The following is a 19,732-nucleotide window of genomic DNA, read 5'->3' on the forward strand; positions in this document are numbered from 1 at the left end:
CAGGAGGCATGATCTACTTTAATTACATAATTTACAGAGATAAACATCAATGTGTTTGGATTTTATCTAGGTACAATAAATAATCTGAAATTAAGAATGGTATAACAGTAGAACTCTAATAAACAAGTCATTATTTCCAGATATACACAGACACAAAACATGTCCAAGCTCGTTTCACCTGCACAGACAATCAGACGAAACCAAAGACACTAACGTGCCACTAGTTTTACAAAAGTAGGTACTATAAACTCTTAGGAAAAGAATCCCTCAGTGGATCTTCAAGGGATCTTCAGCTAGTTATGGGTTCTTAGCTTTATTAAAGGTTTCTGCTTGGCGTGCTTTCTGTTAGTGAAAAGAAGGTTTAAGGATTCCTCCAGAGAAACAACCACAGAATTCTTAAATATTCTAGATTATTCTAGATTCAACCTTTTTTAAGATTGAAGATGGATTGGATGGATGGATTTAACATTTACATAGGCAGAAAGATAAATAGATTGATAGACAGATGGATGGATATTTGTATATAGACAGATAGACAGATAGACCGACAGTCAGACAGATAGATAGATAGATAGATTTAACTTCTGTTTAGACAGACAGACATACATACATATAGATAGATTTAATTAGATAGATAGATAGATAGATAGATAGACATATTGATTTAACTTTTGTATAGACAGACAGACATACAGACAGACATACATATAGATAGATTTAATTATATAGATAGATAGATAGATTTAACTGTTAGATAGACAGATAGATAGATAGATAGATAGATAGATTTAACTGTTTGATAGATAGATAGATAGATAGATAGATAGATAGATAGATAGATAGATAGATAGATAGATAGATAGATAGAGCAAGCCACTTGACCCCGTTATAATTCCATAACTGAGAGGTCAGGCTGTGTTTAATATCTGTACCTCAGTTCTTACAGTTTTTCTGTAAACTCTCTGAGCTTTAAATCCTCTCCTGGGTTGTCCATATGTTCTTTTTAGTGCACTTTAATGAGAACCAAATGTCTGGCAGTGAATCCTCTGTATTACATTCGTATTACATTCCTGTAAATTCTTCTTTTAACACACTTCATGCTGCATTAGCTTTGCTTGTGAAAGAGTCACAAAATCCATCTTTGGTTACAAAAACTACACTGCCTGTGTGAGCTCTAACCAGAGAGATGCACAATTGATTGCACTCTCAATAAACCAATGTGTTATGACTAGCATTCAGATTCTTGGTCACGTCGAATGCTTGTTGAATTCCTGACATTATTTGCTGAGGCTGCAGATTCATCGATAACTGGCGTTTTGCAGCTTGTTGCTCGTAAAAGGCAGTAAATCTGATACGTCTGATAAATATCTTCTGTGTGTGTTTTGCATTTGGCTTGTGGTCGGGTCGCTAAAGCCCTCCACCCGAGCCCCAAGTCCCTGACCCGTGATTTTTTTGGAGAAACAGCTCACGAGTTAGGGTCTCAGGGAACAGGAGAAAGGCAGACGTGAGTGAACTCACGTATATCCGCCATCGCTGATGCTGTCTGCTGAGCCAGAAGTCTTCGTCTGGTCTGCGACTGCCGCACTCGTCCTGTGTAAAGAGAAAAGAGGAGATGGAGAGGAAAAGCAGAATCATCCCTCTTCCAGACTTAAAGCTATGCTAGTCACTGTAAGAAGCAGAACTGTTGAGACCAAATGGAAGAATGAAAATGGAAGAATACATGCAGCTGGACTTACACTCGTTTTTTTTTCTTCCCAATTTTCCAATTCGAATGATGATGTCAAGCATCTCTGTGCAGTTAAAGGTCTGCAGCTAGAGCCTCCCCATCACCCCACCATCACCCCCACCCCCTTTGCTGTCTCATTCTCCTCCAGACGGCCAGTCCTTCCCCTTTGTCCTCTTTTAATTCGTCCTGCCCTCTAACCCTGGTCTGGTCACATCCACCAGAAGCTCAAAGTGACATCCGTCATCGAACCGTCAAAATTAAACAAGGGTGAACGAGGACACCGAATCATCACGCACTAACACATTTTCTTTTACGTGAATCAATCCAAACTCTACGAGACGTCTCGAGTTGTCACTGCAGGTGCTGCCACTGAGACAGTGGTAGTACATACAGATGTGCTAAGCAGCTGCTGGGATTTAAGCGTCAACCCCCCCCCAAGCTATTCCACCAGCACTCCTTAATATGCTCAATTATGCTTAAAAGAAATCGTTCCCATCTGGAATGGCAATCTAGCCAAAACAAAAGTGATGCTATTCTCATCACCTCTCCAGCTCCTCCCCCTTTACCCTCTGGCCCCCGCAGTCTTATGGTCCATACTCCCCTGAGGCTCAGCGTGGTGACTCTCGATGGAATGACCAGATTATCGTCAACGTATCATCAATTTACCTCTGGATTCCCGGCCGATTTACGAGACGCCGTTGTCGTCATTGTCAGCGCATCCGTCTTTCAGGGACTCGGGTTTGGAGGTGAACGCTGGAGCTGGAGCTGGTTGCTGAATCAGACACAGGCTGGTCTGATGATCTGTTGGGGGGGGAGGGGGGGAGGGGTGGCGGAGACGAGTGGACTGAGCAGGTAGTTCCCACCCCTTCGTCTGCAGCTATTGGCTCGCGTGAGCCATCCGTCACCCTGTCCTGCAGCGTCTGGAGGTTGCAGAGCGTCGGCGAGACACGAGCTGCTTCTCAAACACAGGCATGCGTCGCATAAAAAGCCAAGAGCATCTGTTTCATAAGCTCTTACACACCTTCTTGGTTTTTTTAAAGAGCTTGTTTATGAAGATTGTAACAAAGTCCTTTCTCAATCTATATATTCTGCTTTTTGCCAATCACACAGATTTTCCTCTGTGTCCCGACAGCTCTGGAGAGAGTACGTCTAAATGACAAGAAGTGATAAATGACAAGAAATGTTTTCCAGTATTAATTATGAGACCTAATTACAATTTAGTGTTATTCTTGTGTCAAAAATACATAATAATCTTATTTACGTTTGGTTAGATGGTTATAGTTAGTTTTATTGTCTATTCATTTGATTAAAAAACTGCACCTACTTAACAATTTGCATTCTAGAAACCTAAATATTTGCCCCTAATAGTTTCATCCTTAATATCCACACGTACCACAGTGGTGTTGAATTCTGGATTCTGATTGGTCAGAAGCTCTGAGCTCAACCAAGTGTTGAGCTCTGACACTAGTGCAGCTATAAATCACAGGTTTATATTAATGCGCAGAGTGTGCATTTAATAACAGTACACTAGGGAGCACATTTATTGCATTACATACAATTGATAAAACTAAACACGCCCACTTGAGCGACTTTGGTGGGGCATTATGAGAGATGCTAGTTCTAGCTCATTAGCATTATATTAGCCTAACATTACATTACAAAACACAGAAGGATTTCTGGGAGGTTAAAACATTTTATAAAAAAATAAATAACATTGCTACATTCAATAACGTTTTAATAATTTAATGTTGGAATAGATCTAATGGAGGTCTGTGAAGGAAAGAGGTCAGGAGTCTGGCTAGCAGGGGAGGTTCGAACTTTAGCTTCTAACCTTTTATCCAATGAAAAGATGCATCAAGAATCTCAAGATCTGCAGCATTACATTGCCATGCTGAAAAATCTAGCTTATCCAGGTGGACTATCTTTCCCAGTTATTTCCCAGTTTCCTTTTTACTTGCCTAAATTGCTTAATAAATCTTTGAGATTTTCTAATTGTCTGTCTAACTATTTTGTTTAAAATAAAAAACAACAACTTGTCTTTAGAAACTGTTTTTAATTTCTCCAATCATATCACATCAACCACCAGCAGGTTTCTTCTTCATAACATCAGAAGATCACAACTTTTTCCTGACTACACATTCTTTTTTTACACTAACTTTTTTTTAGACAAGCTCTAGGTATTTCTACCCTTGACTACTTCAGCTCTCTTTTTCAGATTTCTTCTCTACAGAGCATTCGGTGCATTTTTGCTTGCCTGGGTTTTAACCTCTCAAAGTTCTCTCATGTCTACCCCCTGCTGAGGAACCGAGGTCACTCCACTGGCTTCCTGTTGCAGCAAGAATCAAAATCAAAAAGCTCTGCACTACATTTTCTATGCACAGTTCAAAACTACACCTCCATGCTAGCTCAGGTCTTAGAGCTTTGAGCTCCTGGCATGTTCTTCTCCCCATAATGCAAGATCTCACTTCTTCATTAGTGGAAGGAGTTTAAACCTGTGACAGCCCTGTGACATTCCTCTTCAAACAGTATCCAGGATAACACTTTAACTTTCTCTCCACTTACTTTGCACTGAGTAGCTTTTGTATAATTTTTGGTAGTTTTTGCATTATTGTTTATGAGCTTTAAGGTTGAATTTGTCCTTTCGTAACTGATTGCCTTTTGTATTGTGTTAGGGGGAAAAAAAGGTTTGAAATTGTCTTTTGTAAACACTTAGACCTCTCTAGCTCTTGTATAAATGAATCTCAATAAATAAAGATAATTGTAAAATTACATAAATTTATTTGCAAAGATGGATATAAAGCTTACTGTCTATCCATTTTCCTGTTTCTATTTGTTAGGGAAACTATCTATCTACATTTCCTCATACATTCTGAGAACTGTTTATAGCTGTTATAACATAAGTGATAATGGGAACTAACTTGTTTTATGGATGTTCCACAACATTATGTAACTATAAATGGATAAAACTATAAATGTAACTATAAATGAATAAAATGTATTAAGTGTCATTCTGGAATACATAAAAATGTGTAAATTGTTGTGGTATAAGCAGAATAAACCACTTCAGGATGTGCTGTTATTGGAAAATAATCAGGAAGCATTTTTGTTTGTTGTAACAAAAGTATTTTGTTAATGTTTTATTTTCATCATGACAACCAAGAACATTTTTTTTGTCTTACTTTTCAGTTAAAAAAAAACACAATATGTTCAACATTATTAGTGCAAAACACTCTCAATTAAATTATCGACTGAATTTATTTAGCTTGTCATTATATAGTATGATTCAATTAATTTTCTGTGTCATGTGTCCCTGAAGTATACAGTGTATACAGTCCTCTAAATGTCAGTGTGTAATTTTTCACAACCCCATGTGACATAACTGAAGTCCAAGTTCATTTTCCTCCAGCCTGCACACACTGAAGTCTCCACAGGGCCAAAGGGAATATTAAAGCAAATGAAATCAATATGAGCTTTAAACTAGTTGCTGTAATCAATCAGCTCTATTATTGCCTCTGCCTCGATGTCTGCAAAATCTCCGGCCTCATCTTTATACATTAACAGTTCATTGCATCATGTATATTTCAGCTCTACAGCCTTTTCACTCCTGGGCTGTATTACTCTGTAGCTTTTCCATAAATATTTGGCCTTGCACAGCTTCGGAAAGTCATTAAATGCATCAGTCAGTTTTCTTAAAAAGCTCTCTATCGATAACAGAATCTCATTTTCCAATTTGATATGGCTCTCGTCACAAAATATTTAAAATAAATCAATATATTTGGTAACCCTTCCTTTTGCAGTCTAGAATTCAAGGTACTAACTGTGCAAGTGTGTGCTACAACCTTATAATCAGAAAGGTATTTGGAGCAACAGAATGGAAAGGAGTAAAGCTAAATTTCACTGCAGTGTGCTGTGTGGAAGCAGGAAAATAAATGGGGAAAACCTCAAAGTATTGGCAAGGCATCATGTTAATATCCCTTGAACAATGATTTTGTTTATTACCTGCTGCAGAACTACTATACTATTTGCAAACATTTAACTAGCAATACCTAAGAAATTCATTTTCAGTGTAATTGTTCTTATATATGGCTGTATACAGCTATACCTATATATTACCACAAAACACAACTTTTTCCTTACTGTGGTTTTATTGGATCTTTACGATGCCTGTCCATGTCTGTTTATGTAGGTCAGTGTGCTATGACGCAGTTTAGAAATTATAGTCTAACTAATGAAATTGGGAAAACTGGCAAAACTTTACAGTGTACCACAACTGTTTAAGATTACTTACTAACTGATCAATCTTTCATTAGCATTAATGTTTTATTCCATTCAGGAGTAATTAAAGACATTAGTAAGCATTAATTAAGGAGCCATGAAACAATTAATACAAGAAGAGTTACTACACTTTAGTCTTTAGTAATTATTTTTTTTTAAAAAAAGGAAATATTAGTAACTATTATGGTAACACTTGGTTACTTACTACTAATTAAGCATTAATTAAGTAAAGTGTTACTGAAAAACGTATTAGCTAAGCTTGATAAGATTGATGTTGAACTATATTTTCTATTCTGGTTCTTTCTTTCCTCTTTACCAAAAGAATTAAATTTCCCTGTGACAGTAGTGAACCTCCTCATGACCACCTCATTACTCCAAATATTTGCAAAATGCACAATAGTTCTGCAGTTCTGCGGTAGGTCTGGCAAGTGAAGAAGGTTAATACTGGCAATGTTGTTCTTTGTATTTTTTTGGGCTGAATTACCTTCGTGCTTTAAAGTAAGTGAAATTTGCTGTCAGTGATGTTTGCTTCCATTTATAACCTTGTTGATCCTTATAATTAACCAATTATGAGGTTTCCTATTACGTCCTTTTTTTTTAATATAAAGAAATTTATCAAATTGCTTGGTATTTTTTTTTTATACCCAAAATGATTGCCCCATACGGGGGGTGTTTCACCACATATTTCCTGAGTTAATAGCTAAAGCTATGGGGCTTGTGTGTGTGAGTGTGTGAGAGAGAGACAGCTTAAATGAAGAATTAAATAAATGAGCTGTCACTGTGTGGTGTAGATTTTTAAAATCGTTCTTGCGCAAGAGACTCTGGACACTGTTACACATGCACAGTTAATTTTAGCCAGTGTATTATTTCATTTTATACCACAGCGCTGTTAAATTCTCAATTCTGATTGGTCAGACGGTTAATTTTCTATGGTGGTAGTTCAGCAGCTAATCACAGGTTTATAATAAATGTGCTTGTTCTAACACTTTATTGTTTCTATAGTACTTAAAGATACAGAAATGCATGGTAAGACTTCGCAACTAAACACAGAAACAGCAGTGTCTAAATAGACAAACTAATTAAGGGCTAAACACAGAGCAGGTGCACACATTTGGAGAGCAAAACCAATGATATGACAGGGATGGAAAAAAAAAAAGCTCTGGGTAACCTGGCAAGCTGCATTTCTTTTGTCTTATTATGAACTCAAGAGACATAATGATATAACTGATATGATGTAAGTAAAGAACTAAATTGTTTTCATGGACATTCCACAGCAGTAAAGGTGACTATATACTGATTTTAAAAATGTATTCTTTAATAAGTTAAAAAAAAAAATTCTTGGTAAATTGCTTTAGTATAAGAGGAGTAAAACACTTCAGGACATGCTGTAATTGGAAAATAATAAACTTCAAGGTCCTGGGCCGAATTTCACCACCTGTCATTGATTACTGTCCTGAAACAGCACCTTCTGAAGTGTTTTATTTTAGACTGCCAGTGGAAAACAAACTTCCCCATGCAATCCCAATTACTGCAGGACACATTGATGATATGCAGGCGACATCCAAATGGCTGCTGCAGAGATTTCAGAAAGCACGTCTAAGCACTGCCCAAGATTTAGCCAGAGCATGTGTAGAGTAACAATGCAGAGATGAAGTCATGAAAATAACAACTCCTTGCCATTCTATCAAAAAAAAAGAAAAAAAAACCTTTCAGTCACAGCAGTCTTCAAGCTCTAATAGTGTTCAGCCTGGTCACATTAAACTCCCTGCCATTCTATCAACTGAGCCAAGATCCCTCCAGCTCAATCCAATTGATTTATTTGAGAGGTTAAAGGGCAAGTCTGCATTGATCTATGAAGCTTTCTGACACAGCAGCAAAAGGTCTCGCTCCAGACAAATCGATGACACCTCAGAGCCGCCCAAACATTTCGCTTATAAAGTGAAAGTAAAACGACTCATCTGAACAAACGAGCTTAAATATCTTTTATATAAGAGCACCTATAGGCCCCTCTTCCAAACCATGCAGCTTTCAGTGATAAACGACAAAGAAAAAAGTTCAGCTGTTGAACTTTTCAGAAATACAATCTGAACTAGGCAAATACTTAGAGAGAGTTTTTTTTTTTTTTTTTTTAAATCTGATTCATGTTTAATGTAAAGAGTCTTCTAATCATAGTTCTAATCATAATGGTTACAGAATGTGTTGAAATGATCAACATTTTTATTTTGCATTGAAGTTTTTCAGGGGAGAAATGGTACTTGTTTGGTTTGGGGTATGTTAATTAACCTTAACCACAATAACATCATCAACAAAATTATTATTAATATTATTATTATTATATAATAAGTATAGATACATTGATACAGATACTGCTATTGGGTAAAGGTTCGATACTTTTGCATTTCGATGCATTTTTTTACTCATACTGATCTGGATGTACTTAAAGATTAACGATCAAGAGGAGGAACTACAGCATCTTCCTACAATGTAAGTAACCTAATTTTTTGCAATGCTAGTAAACCTAAATTAATTTCAACAACTACAGTTTAGTTTTAAAGACACTTAATTTTAAAGATACTGTTTAAACACCATATCATCTTAAACATAAAACACAGCATGAGCAACTCATTGCTAGCACCAAAATACCACTGATTGCTTAATACAAAGTAGGTTAGTCATTTTTGGTATTGACGAGTACCAAAGACATGTACCAGGTCTGGGAAAGAAATGGTATTGATACATCCCTAGAAAAAAAGCATTGATTTGTGCTCTAAATTCCAGTGATGGTAAAGTATACTTACTGCTATAACAGTCAGACCCAGTACAGTCGAGGTAAAGAACCTCGTATATAATATATATATATAAAATATTATATATTCTTATTACTAATCATTCACTATGCTAGTCTAAACTGATCTGCAGGGATTACAGGGAAAAAATAATAATCCAAATAAAATACTCTTCATGTCAGTCAATTTAGAAAATTTATACTATATTACATCAGAGTGCAAAAGTTTGTATCCTCATAGGAGAATTTTAAAAATGAAATTTAACTGTATCTACAACAAAATCCAAAATATAATGCAAAATCAACAGACAAATCATTTGAAAGGATCTTTCTCATGACCCTGTGAGTCTCCAGACCTGATCTGAAGAAGGCAACGCATGACAACCTGGTAGAATTACAAGAAAAAATGTGCAGAATCTTACAACTGAGAGGACACAGAAGGCAGTTATAAAGGCTACGGGAGAGCACGCAGGTTATTTAAGAAAACATGACATCATTGGATTTTTTCACTAGTAACTGTGTTTGCTAGTTAGCAGAGGATGTACTGATCATGGGTTGTATTGAATTTAGGCAGCTGAAACAAAATAATATCTGAAATGACCAATGATAAATACATCTATGTTCCTGAGGAACAGTAAAGACACATAAAACCAGCAGGTGTGTGTAATCAGGTATGAGTGCAAAAAAGACACGGCAGGAATGTAACACAAACTGAACCCACCTACTTGTTGTGTTTGTTTATCGTGACTTCCTGTAACCACTGAGAGATGGTTTTCATAGAGGCTCGCCAATAAGTAAGAAATAAAACACGTGGGTGTGTGCTGTTACAGGAAAATAATCAATCAGTCATTGTTGCCACCTCAAAGTTCCAAATAATCCAATTAATTTCCATGTCTCAAAAAGTTTTATTCCTTTTACACCACAGCAATTTGCCACCAATTACATTTATTTCTTACTCAAACAATGACATACTTTTTATCTGTTTATAGTTACATTTAATGTTGTGGAACATCCATGAAAAAAAGTTAGTACCTGTTATCACTTATGTTATAAACAGCTATAAACAGCCATTCCATCAGCCTGCCTTTTTTTCCACAATAAAGAACGTAGCTTGTCACGTTACCGAGAAACCACAGAGTGTAAGGTCCTCTGTCCTGAAAACATTCCTGTGTCTGAAAATTTACTGTTTCAAAGCACGGAAAGTGGAGACTCCTTTGGGCCAATCAGAATCAAGCATTCAACAGCACTGTGAATAATCAGCATTATGCACACAAACTCCACATGAAAGTTTAAGTAAAAAGCTTTGCACTGTAAGCACTACATCTATATATCAGAGGAAATTCATAATAAACTGCTCTTAGACACTATTACTTTTGCACAAACACTCATAACCACAAATTAAAAATGCCGCACATATTTACACTCAAACCAAACTTTTGTTTTTCCACTGTCTTCTTCGACGACTTTAGTGAGCTCCAAGGAAAGCTAGAAGGTTGTACAGTTAACTCCCAAGGTATCATTCGAAACCATACAACCTACTACCTCAACCCGGACACACACACATCACTCATGATCACTCGCTCTAGAGTGTTTCTGTGTCACACGTACTGTGGAATTAATGAGTACAGTTAAAAAAAAATCCGAAAAGATCAGACTGAAAGGTAAATATATCTTGTTTCAGGATCTTGGCTTACACGACTGTGGCTCACCATAAATGTAAATAGGCTGAACTGATTTAAAGCCAGTTTTAAGATGTATATACAAAGACACGAGCCAGAAGCTGGTCTACCACAGAGACAGAGACCCATAGAGACGAGCTTGTGCCGTTAAATTGTACCACAAGATCGGATCTACGGGTTAATGACAAGTGGCTCCTCACTGACTTCAGATTCAAAAATTGATTGAAAATGAATTAAATTGTTTCAAAGAGGTTAAAGTGAAGCCCAGTGAGAACTAGCAGAGATATTAGAGGTAAGTAAATATGAGTAAATCCCGTCAGCAGGTCAGTGCTGTGCTCAGTGTTTCATGAAACATAGTTGTCTTTTGGGGAGGATTTTATCATGTGCCAGAGCTTTACATTAAAATAAAGGGAGTAGGCTTGTGTGATAAAATGATGTGTGTGTGAGTGTGTGTGATATCCATTAACCTTTTCACCGATTATATTGTTTAACCAGACCTGATGACTTTTTACGTATTTCGCGTAGGAGGTCCGCAATTTAACATCGGAGTATCCTAGTATGAGTTATTACTCAAAAATACGCCAGTCATTGTCTCTAACTGACATCGCCTTGAAGCCCCGCCCCCTTCGCACTATCTTACGTGCTCTCAACAGGGCATGCTCGATTTCTATCAAGGAAAATAGAGAATATTTTGAGTTCACTAATAAGAAATGAAATCTATGCTCAATTTAGCTAGCATTAGACAAGCATAGACTTAATATCAGTTTACTATATTTATTAGAGATGGCTAAAAAAAAATTGGCTGAAATTCAACACAGTATCAACAAACAAGCTGGCAATAAATAAAGCTTTTACCTGAAATGGTGGAAATCTGTTCTGGATGACTAGATTTTTTAAATTCAATTGTTTAAAAATATCGCACAAGCAGGGCAAAATCAATATCGTACAAGCATGATCGATAGTTTGAAAAAGGATCAACACTTACCTTAAGATCAGGTCTCACCAGTGTCTCTTAAGTAATCATCTCTTGAACCTGAAAAAAGTAAAAGTTAACACGTGAGTTTCGATCTCCTTATTATGGCTGTAGTTTCTCCTAAACAACAATGAGCTTAAATGGAAGGAAAAGAGAGATTTCTGCTTAAGTCTCTCGTCTCTCAGATTTAATACCATGTTTACTACAAGCATATTAACGCAGTATATTTGGAGAGATATATCATTTACTTTGGCTATACTGTCATGTTTAAGTATACTTAAGAAGTACACTAATGTATTTTTGATTTATATTTACATTTATGGCATTTGGCAGATGTCCTTATCCAGAGAGACTTCCAGAAGTGATTTTGATATGCTAGTCTAAGTATTTCTGGGAGAAGTACACTAGTGTAGCTTTCACATGCTAGCATTTGTAAGGATATTTGGAGAGAAATATGCTAGTACAGCTTTTTTATGCTAGCATTTGTAAGTATACTTGGAGAGAAGTACATTAGTGTAGCTATTATATGCTAGCATTTGTGAGTATCTTTGTAAGAAGTAAACTAGGTGTCAACGAAACTCTAATTTTAGTTTAGCTTTCACTTGACCTTAATTTTTCAACTGCTAGTGTACATTTTATATGCAATGCTATCAGAAGTGGATTCAAGGTGGGTGAAATGTGGTTTAAAAGTATTGTCTGTATTTTTTTGTTGTTGTTGTTGTTGTTTTTTTGTTTTGTCACAGAGTAGTTTCCAAAAGTTCACGTTCGTTCATCCATGGTATGGATGTGTGTGTGTGTGTGTGTGTGAAAACTATCAACCTAAATGGAGATCAAATCTAGGGGGCGTGTCAGTCTGTGTAATCACCTGACATGACCGTGATTGATAGGCTGCATGAATCTACACTCTGGGCTAGAAAGAAATCAGCCCCAGCCTCACTCCTCGCTCTGTGGTGCTATTGCGCTCAATTCCACAAAAATCCATATAATCCACTTTAGGACATTTGCTAATAGCAAATAATCTAAATCTAAAATGAAACCTTACATTGATAAGATTTTATCTTTGAATGATATATTTAATGATAGCGCTTTCAAAAGTTGACATATTTCCTAATTCTTTTTTTTTTTTCTAAACTAAATATGACAGAACTTAAGGAATCATTTATCCAAACACCATCATGGAGTGAAGTCAATTTGGCCGTTTATCTTAAATGAGAAAATTACCAGCAGAACTTGTGTGCTATTCGGCCACGGGGCAGTGTTACAAACGCTGCAGAGTCACTCGGTTCATAACAATTACTCAAACATATGACAGGACTCATGACTCGTGCACTCCATTGCATTTCACCCAGTTAAAAGACTCGGCAAGATCTGAATCCTATTAAAGTCACACGCACATGCAGAAATGAAAAATCTGGAAGATGCATCAGTTTTTTTTTTCCAAAGCTGTCTGGCTCATAGCCACGAGGAAGGGAAAAAAGTTTGGATCTCTTTCATGACAAATTGAGAAAAAGGCATACGTAGGCCAAAGCCTGGATTGACAACTGGGTTAATGGGTTCATGTGAACTGTTTCAGGACTCGTTTTTTATTTCCTTTCACTCTAAATGCAATTTATTGACCCAGTGTGTCTGAAAGGGACTGGAAAAAGTGCGCATCTGTCTCTACCTATCTTATATATCTCTATCTATCTGCATCCGAGACAGGAGAGATGACGACGATGTTAAGACCTGAAAAAGCTCCATATTTAGCAGCAGTGCTGTCTTATAATAAAATAAAACACAGAGCAAACAGAACCATTAAGCAATAAATCACAGGCCATTATTATTATTATTATTATTATTATTATTATTATTATTATTATAGTAAGAGAGGAAAACACCTGCCTGTGGTTTTCTATTGCAAAGAAGATTGTAATGAACCCACTGCACTATTGTGAACTTTTCAATGTAAACAAATCAATAAAGAAGTTTGTCTTTTCATACATAGCTAAATATCTTTTATGGAAAAATTGCAAACATTTCATGTGATCATATACGTACAGTACTGCGCAAAAGTCTTACGCAAAGAACATGCACATGCAAAGAAATGCTGTAGAGCAAAAACGCCTTCAAAAATAATACAATTAAATGTTTCCTCATTTAAATAAAATACTATAAAGAGCAGTAAACAGTACTAAACATTAGTAAATGTAGTCTGTTTATGTATTTTTTTACCTGACTAATATTGATCACGTGTGAAAAACAGGTGCATTTCTATATGTTATGATCTGATATCTAATATGATATGTGTTCACATGTGAAAAATAAAACCACATGTCCTACATGTAATAAGTAACATGTATTTATTCACAGGTTTGTGTAAAGAATGAACCTGAAAGATGTTTTTCCCTCAATCACTCACTCATTTGCAGTTTTTTTCTCATCTAACCCAAAAAATGAATTTTTATATAATTTTCCCAACCCAAATCCATTCAAACAGTTAAGACATGTTTGCTGTCTGATATTTGCTTTTGCAGTGGAGATACAGTGTAGCTTATGAGTAACAGAAATCTAGCACTGGAGTACATCACAGCACAGTAAGTCTCAAATTCATAACTGTTCATAACTAGAACTGCCCGTACCCTGCTCGAGTTCCTGTGTCCGCTTCCCATCACAGTACACATATACTGGCATAGACAGGTGGACGTAAGTGCGAGTTTAAACGTGTAAAGCAAACGTGTAAAGCAAACACAGATAAAATGTCCTGCATAAAAGTGCATCTTCAGTGCTTAGAAAACTGCACTGACCCTGCCCACTATAAATACACTTTACTTTGAAGTATTATTTAAAAAAAAAATTTTAAAACTCATTAACTCAGCTCTGTTACCTGAATTGTTACCTGTTACAACAGGTACAACCCTGTTACCTGAATACAGTTACCCCTTTGAATTATTTCAAATATATTATAACAAGTTGCATCATCTCATTTCCTGAAGATCATGGGAAGAAGAAAAGTTCTTTCTTTTTAGTTTCTTTATCAGTGATATTGAGTGATGAGCTCACTTTGAAAGTACGACCCTGTTACCCAAATTCTATACTGAAATATATATATATACTGGATTTTTATGTAAATCATTAGAAAGTCCTTAAACTCCTCATCTAATTAGCATGGATGCTAGCTAGCCAACATTTGTATATATGCAAATTCTATGTTAAAAAAGAGCAAAATGCAGCAAATAAGCCTTGTAGAAAATGCTAAATTGTTGCCTGACATAGGTTAACACATTTTTGAATGAAAAAGATAATAATTAATAAAAAATAATTGATAATAATTAAGAGTTACAAAAGCATCCCAATCAAATCACAGACCAGTCAGCTCTGAAGATGAATAACTCGAAGGGACAGGTAACGGGGTTAAAATGCATGGAAACAGTAAAAAGCTGCATCTTTCAAGCTGGAAAATCAAGTTGAGACAAGAGCTCTGGCCAAAAGACAACGTAATGTGAGATGTGGGAATGGGGCAGAATGGGGCGGGGCTTCCAGTTAATATTGGAGAGCTGAAAACACCTGCGCAGCTGTCAATCATTCGTATGTCTATTGGGTCATCTGCCGTTTTTATTGGGGGAAAAATAAGACTGCTCTTTTGGCTGTGATCACTCGTACTAATCAACACAAAATGCATGAAGTTTAGCAGATATGGAATCCCCCTTGAATTTTTGGCTGAATTTCTCCTTTTAGTTTTCATCAAACTGATGGATGTTTGCATCAGTCAGAAACCTGAGGTGAACATGGGAAGGGTCTTTGTTCAAACTCCCTCCTCTCTGGAAAGTGACCTGATACCACAAACCTAACAAGCAGAGATTTGCCTGGGAGAAGAGCCAAGAAAGTGACATTGTTTGACCCAGCTGCCAATCAATGCCGCTGCACCATGCCAGACTAAACACGGTCACTATTTTAGCACGGCTTGTTGGCGGCAGCTGCTGGATTTGAAGCTGTGGCTTGAAGCAATGAGGGGAAAAAGTGGGGGTCCTTTTAGGGGGAGAGCTCGAACGGGCATAGCAAACACATAGCAACCTGTATCAGGCCTCAAATACACACTGCTTTCACAATGCTTTCACACACACACACACACACACACACACACATCGAGTAGTGTGTCCAACACTGGGTTTGAGAGTTCTAGGAAATCTGAAAGAGCGGGATTTGGCTTAAGAGTGATTAAATGTAAATCAACACAACTGGGAGTTTGGGGATAATTTATAAGTGGCGTCCCACCCATAAGTGCTGCATTCCTTGGCTTTGGAGGTATAACTGTTCAGTCTAATTGCACACTGCGCTTTTAACCACTGGAGGTTTTTTTTTTTTTACAATAAATTATGTGTAACTGATTCAACAATACATTGTGGATATTAGTGTTTCGGCTTTAAGTTATTGTCTCTGGGTGATAGCATTAATTTACTCGCCAATACTAATAAAATGGCAAGGCTCACAAAGATAAATAACGCCACTTTTGAGAACTGGTCCAGATCCTTTAAACACTTCCAAAATGCTGAATCCTTGAAAATAGAAATAAAAAATTATCTGAAAGAAATTTTTTGCCAGGATCCAGGCTCTCAGCTTTTTTTTTAAACCCACAAAAGCTTTAGCTTGGCCTTTCGAAAAGCACGTAGCATGAATTCAGCCAGTATTTTGGTTTAATTATATTCCCTGTTGTGAGCCGAATGTTGATCGACACACAGCGCACAACGTTAATTGCTTTCTAGCAATGGAGATTTTATCCTGTTAATACAGAAACGTGAGGGCATGAGGTAAGCGAGCGAGTGATATGCTTTTCTGCACATAAACAGGATCTGAGCTGATGTGAATGGAGAGCAAAGTCAGAAGAGATCAGTCCATTTAGTGTCGGTAATGTGATGCCATGAACAATAACAGATTCATTAAAAAGCAATAACCCAAACTCTCCAGTAGTTTTTTTTTTTTTTTTTTTACAGCTTTTACAGCTAAAGGTAGAGCAGGATGAAAAGGGTTAAAGGTGAATATCCTTGTGTTAAAGGAATGGTTTAGAAATAACTAAAAATTTTAATGTGCAAGTTCTTATGGTGTTAGAAAATAATAATAATAAAAAAAGATTCAGCTTTAACCTGGATTCAATCAAAGTTTATCTAATAATTCAAATCAGAGTTGCATTTAAACCATCAATCAATCGTTTCAGTCTTTGAATCAACTTTCAACCTAGACTCAGCATTATAAAAAAAGATTCCCTTAAATAACATTATTTACTTTTAGTTAACATTAACACATGAACTTCAGCATTGATAAACCATACGTAATATTAACAAAGTAACCCAGTGTATTAATTAATGTTTGTTTAAATGTTAATGAAATTCACTTGCATTGAATAATGTTTCTTCAATCCATGACTGAAATAAATCCACATAAATCAGCAAAAAATTAATAAGAGCATGTTCATAATGTAAATATTGATCATTTAATGAACTCTGGTCTCCAGCTGGAAATATTAGAACAACTGCAAACTTGTTCATTAAGGTGTTGTTCATATTGGTCGCTATGGGATTAATTATGAACTAATCATTAATTATTCATTAATGCAGGCGATTGTTTGGTTTATTATTTAAAAAAAAATCAATTAATACATGCATTAGTTGCTTTGTTAATGTTACTGATGGTGTATTAACGCTGACATTCATGGTGTGTTAAATAATGCCACTTAAAGGAAGCTTAATGTAATGTAAAGACATTGTGGCTGCGTAATATTTTAGCAAATCCATTATGGTGGCTAATCAGACTGAATCCCAGCTCAGTGTTTTAATTAATGATATCTTAAGTCGGCTTTAAAATTAAGCAGTGCCGCACAAATTAAAACTCAGTTCAACAAATGCTTGATTAGAGCTTTCATTACTTTTGAGCAACATTAGCCTGAGAGCTTTAATGCAAAACTAAAGAAGCCAAACATAACATCAGAATTTGACCATATTTTATCTCAATAACTTGAAAATGGTATAATATTCATTTTGGTCAAATTGTTTCCTTAACATATTAAAGAAGGAGATAAAACAGTAAAAGATGATTATACCACAGTGCTCTTGAATGCTCTGTTCTGATTAGTCAGAAGAAGGTGTTGATTAATTTTCTATAACAGCAGCTCGGACAAAAGTGCATCTGCAAATCACAAGTTTATATTAATGCGCTTGTTCTAATACTTCATTTCTATAGTAACAACTTAGACACAGACTTGTATAGTGGATGCCTTATATAAACAGATTAAAAACATGTGTAATCAGTGATATGGTGAAGTTTTCTCTAAGGAGACATTTATTTCACATTTTTTGGAAGGAGCCTCCAGTGTCAGTGTTTTGTAACAGTCGGAGGTAAAGCTGTAACTTTAAGTTTTCTGACATCTTCAGGATGAGGAGTTTATGCTTTGTGGTTTCTCATGATGACAAGCTGCATTTTTGATCTTAATTAACTTCAAGATGGAGATAAAAAGACAGGCTGGTAAGGAAATGGTTGTTTCAAAGATGTTACACGACATTAAATGTAACTATAAATAGAAAAAAAATTGAAGTGTTCAAATCATTGGTTACCAAATTGTTGTGTAAGAGGAAATAAACACTTTGGGACGTCCTGTTATAGGAAAATAATCCACTTTAGTGTGGCGACAGTAATCACACCACCCAATGGTTGATTATTCTCCTATAACAGCACACTCCCAATTGTTCCTTACTTATCACATAGTGATGAAAGTATTAAACTACCGAACACTTTCCTAATGTTCAGTCCTATTAGTTCTGAATAATCCAAATAGCTCCGATTGCGATGAATAATTGAGCAGAACACCACTGCTAGCTAAAATGGCAGCCAAGACGAGATGTTTCAATTACTGTGCTGTGAATATCTCAGAACAAACTCTGCTCTTCAAAGCATCACATTTTTTGCTCATTCTTGCAGTCTAGCATGTAGCATATTGTTCGTTCGGAAAACAACACCGAGAGAATCGTAAATAAAGTAAAAACGATGGCCCGGAGCATCTAAAAGCATCCATAATCATAAAATAGATAAACATGTGCCGTAGGTCATCTCTGATGCATGAGAATATCTCCAGCCTTCCAGGTCTGCACTTAGTTGTTTTTTTGTTTTGACCATGGGCACTTTAAAAAAAAAAAAAAAAAACTAATGAAGATGGGTAGGACAGCACGGAAAATGGAGACACAGCGGAGGAACAGCACATCCACCGCAACGCACACTGGGCTAAATGAGCTGCTCCATCCCTGAAGGAGAAGGGCTAATGGAAAGCTTGCTGAAATGCATCAGAAGAAAAGCGCGGGTCAAGTGAGGGGAAGGATTCCTCGGGGGTGGAATCAAAACAAATAGCAGCGTGAAACTGATACTTTTCAGCTGCGCACATTTCTGCGGTCTGATACCAACCTCGGCTCAGGAGAACTGGACTGTTCAGAAATAGATACAGACACCGGGGAGAGCAAAATATGATATGATACAGTGAAAACAGAGTGCATTACAAATATTTATGGCTACTGAATTCACTTACATTCGCCTGAATCTTGCCAACACACTCTTTAACAACTGCAGTAGACTGTACTGACTGCAGACTGTAGTTACTCACATGGTGCAAAACAAGTATGAAAATGCTTAATCGTTTAGTGACTTTCATTTCCGTTACGATAAAAAATACAGCATTGTTGAATTCACTGTTGAATTTTTGATTCCAGTGAAAAGCTAACTCACAAGTTTATATTAATGCGCTCATTCTAATATGTTCTCTTTTCTATAGTAACAGCTTATTTACAGTATGGTGGATACTCCATATTTACACAAATTTATTCAAATTTAAAAATGTACTCATTGATATGGTGACTTTTCTGTAAGGAGATGTTTATTTAACATTTATGGAAGGAGTCTCCAGTGTCAGGGCTTTGCAGCAGTCAGAGGTAAAGCTGTAACGTCTTCAGAACTTGTGTTTTATGTATTATTAACTTCAAGAAAAAGAAAAAAAAGAAACTGAGAGAACAAATGTTTATCACTGCTATAACATACTTGATAACAAGACCTAACTTGTTTACTGTTTCTGAGGAAAATCTTCAGTATGAAATTCAAATCTATAAGAACATCCTGTTTATTCACCATCGACTTCATTTTTGGTCATCTTTAATTCCCATAACCTGTTGGACAATTTTTTTGTGTAATTGATTTTGACTCTCAGATCTACTTTGGACTTTGTACTGAAAATATATAATTAAGAGCAGTTATTCATGATATTCATTATCTCTTTATACACCTTG

General features: G+C 36.2%; 1 long non-coding RNA gene across 2 annotated transcripts in view; it reads right to left on the bottom strand.

The window, feature by feature from the left end:
- Positions 1-19,732, bottom strand: part of LOC128320082 (uncharacterized) — a 45,521-nt gene continuing 25,789 nt past the window's right edge. Inside the window, exons 2-3 of one of the 2 annotated variants that reach the window (XR_008303529.1) lie at positions 2,393-11,498; positions 1-1,590 (exon numbers count right to left, since the gene is read on the bottom strand). This is a non-coding gene — a long non-coding RNA (uncharacterized LOC128320082). Of the gene's footprint in view, positions 11,499-19,732 lie in introns of both variants that reach the window. The other variant, XR_008303528.1, reaches the window with a different exon arrangement.

This window comes from Pangasianodon hypophthalmus, chromosome 14, assembly GCF_027358585.1.
Source record: "Pangasianodon hypophthalmus isolate fPanHyp1 chromosome 14, fPanHyp1.pri, whole genome shotgun sequence".
Taxonomy (NCBI): Eukaryota; Metazoa; Chordata; class Actinopteri; order Siluriformes; family Pangasiidae; genus Pangasianodon; species Pangasianodon hypophthalmus.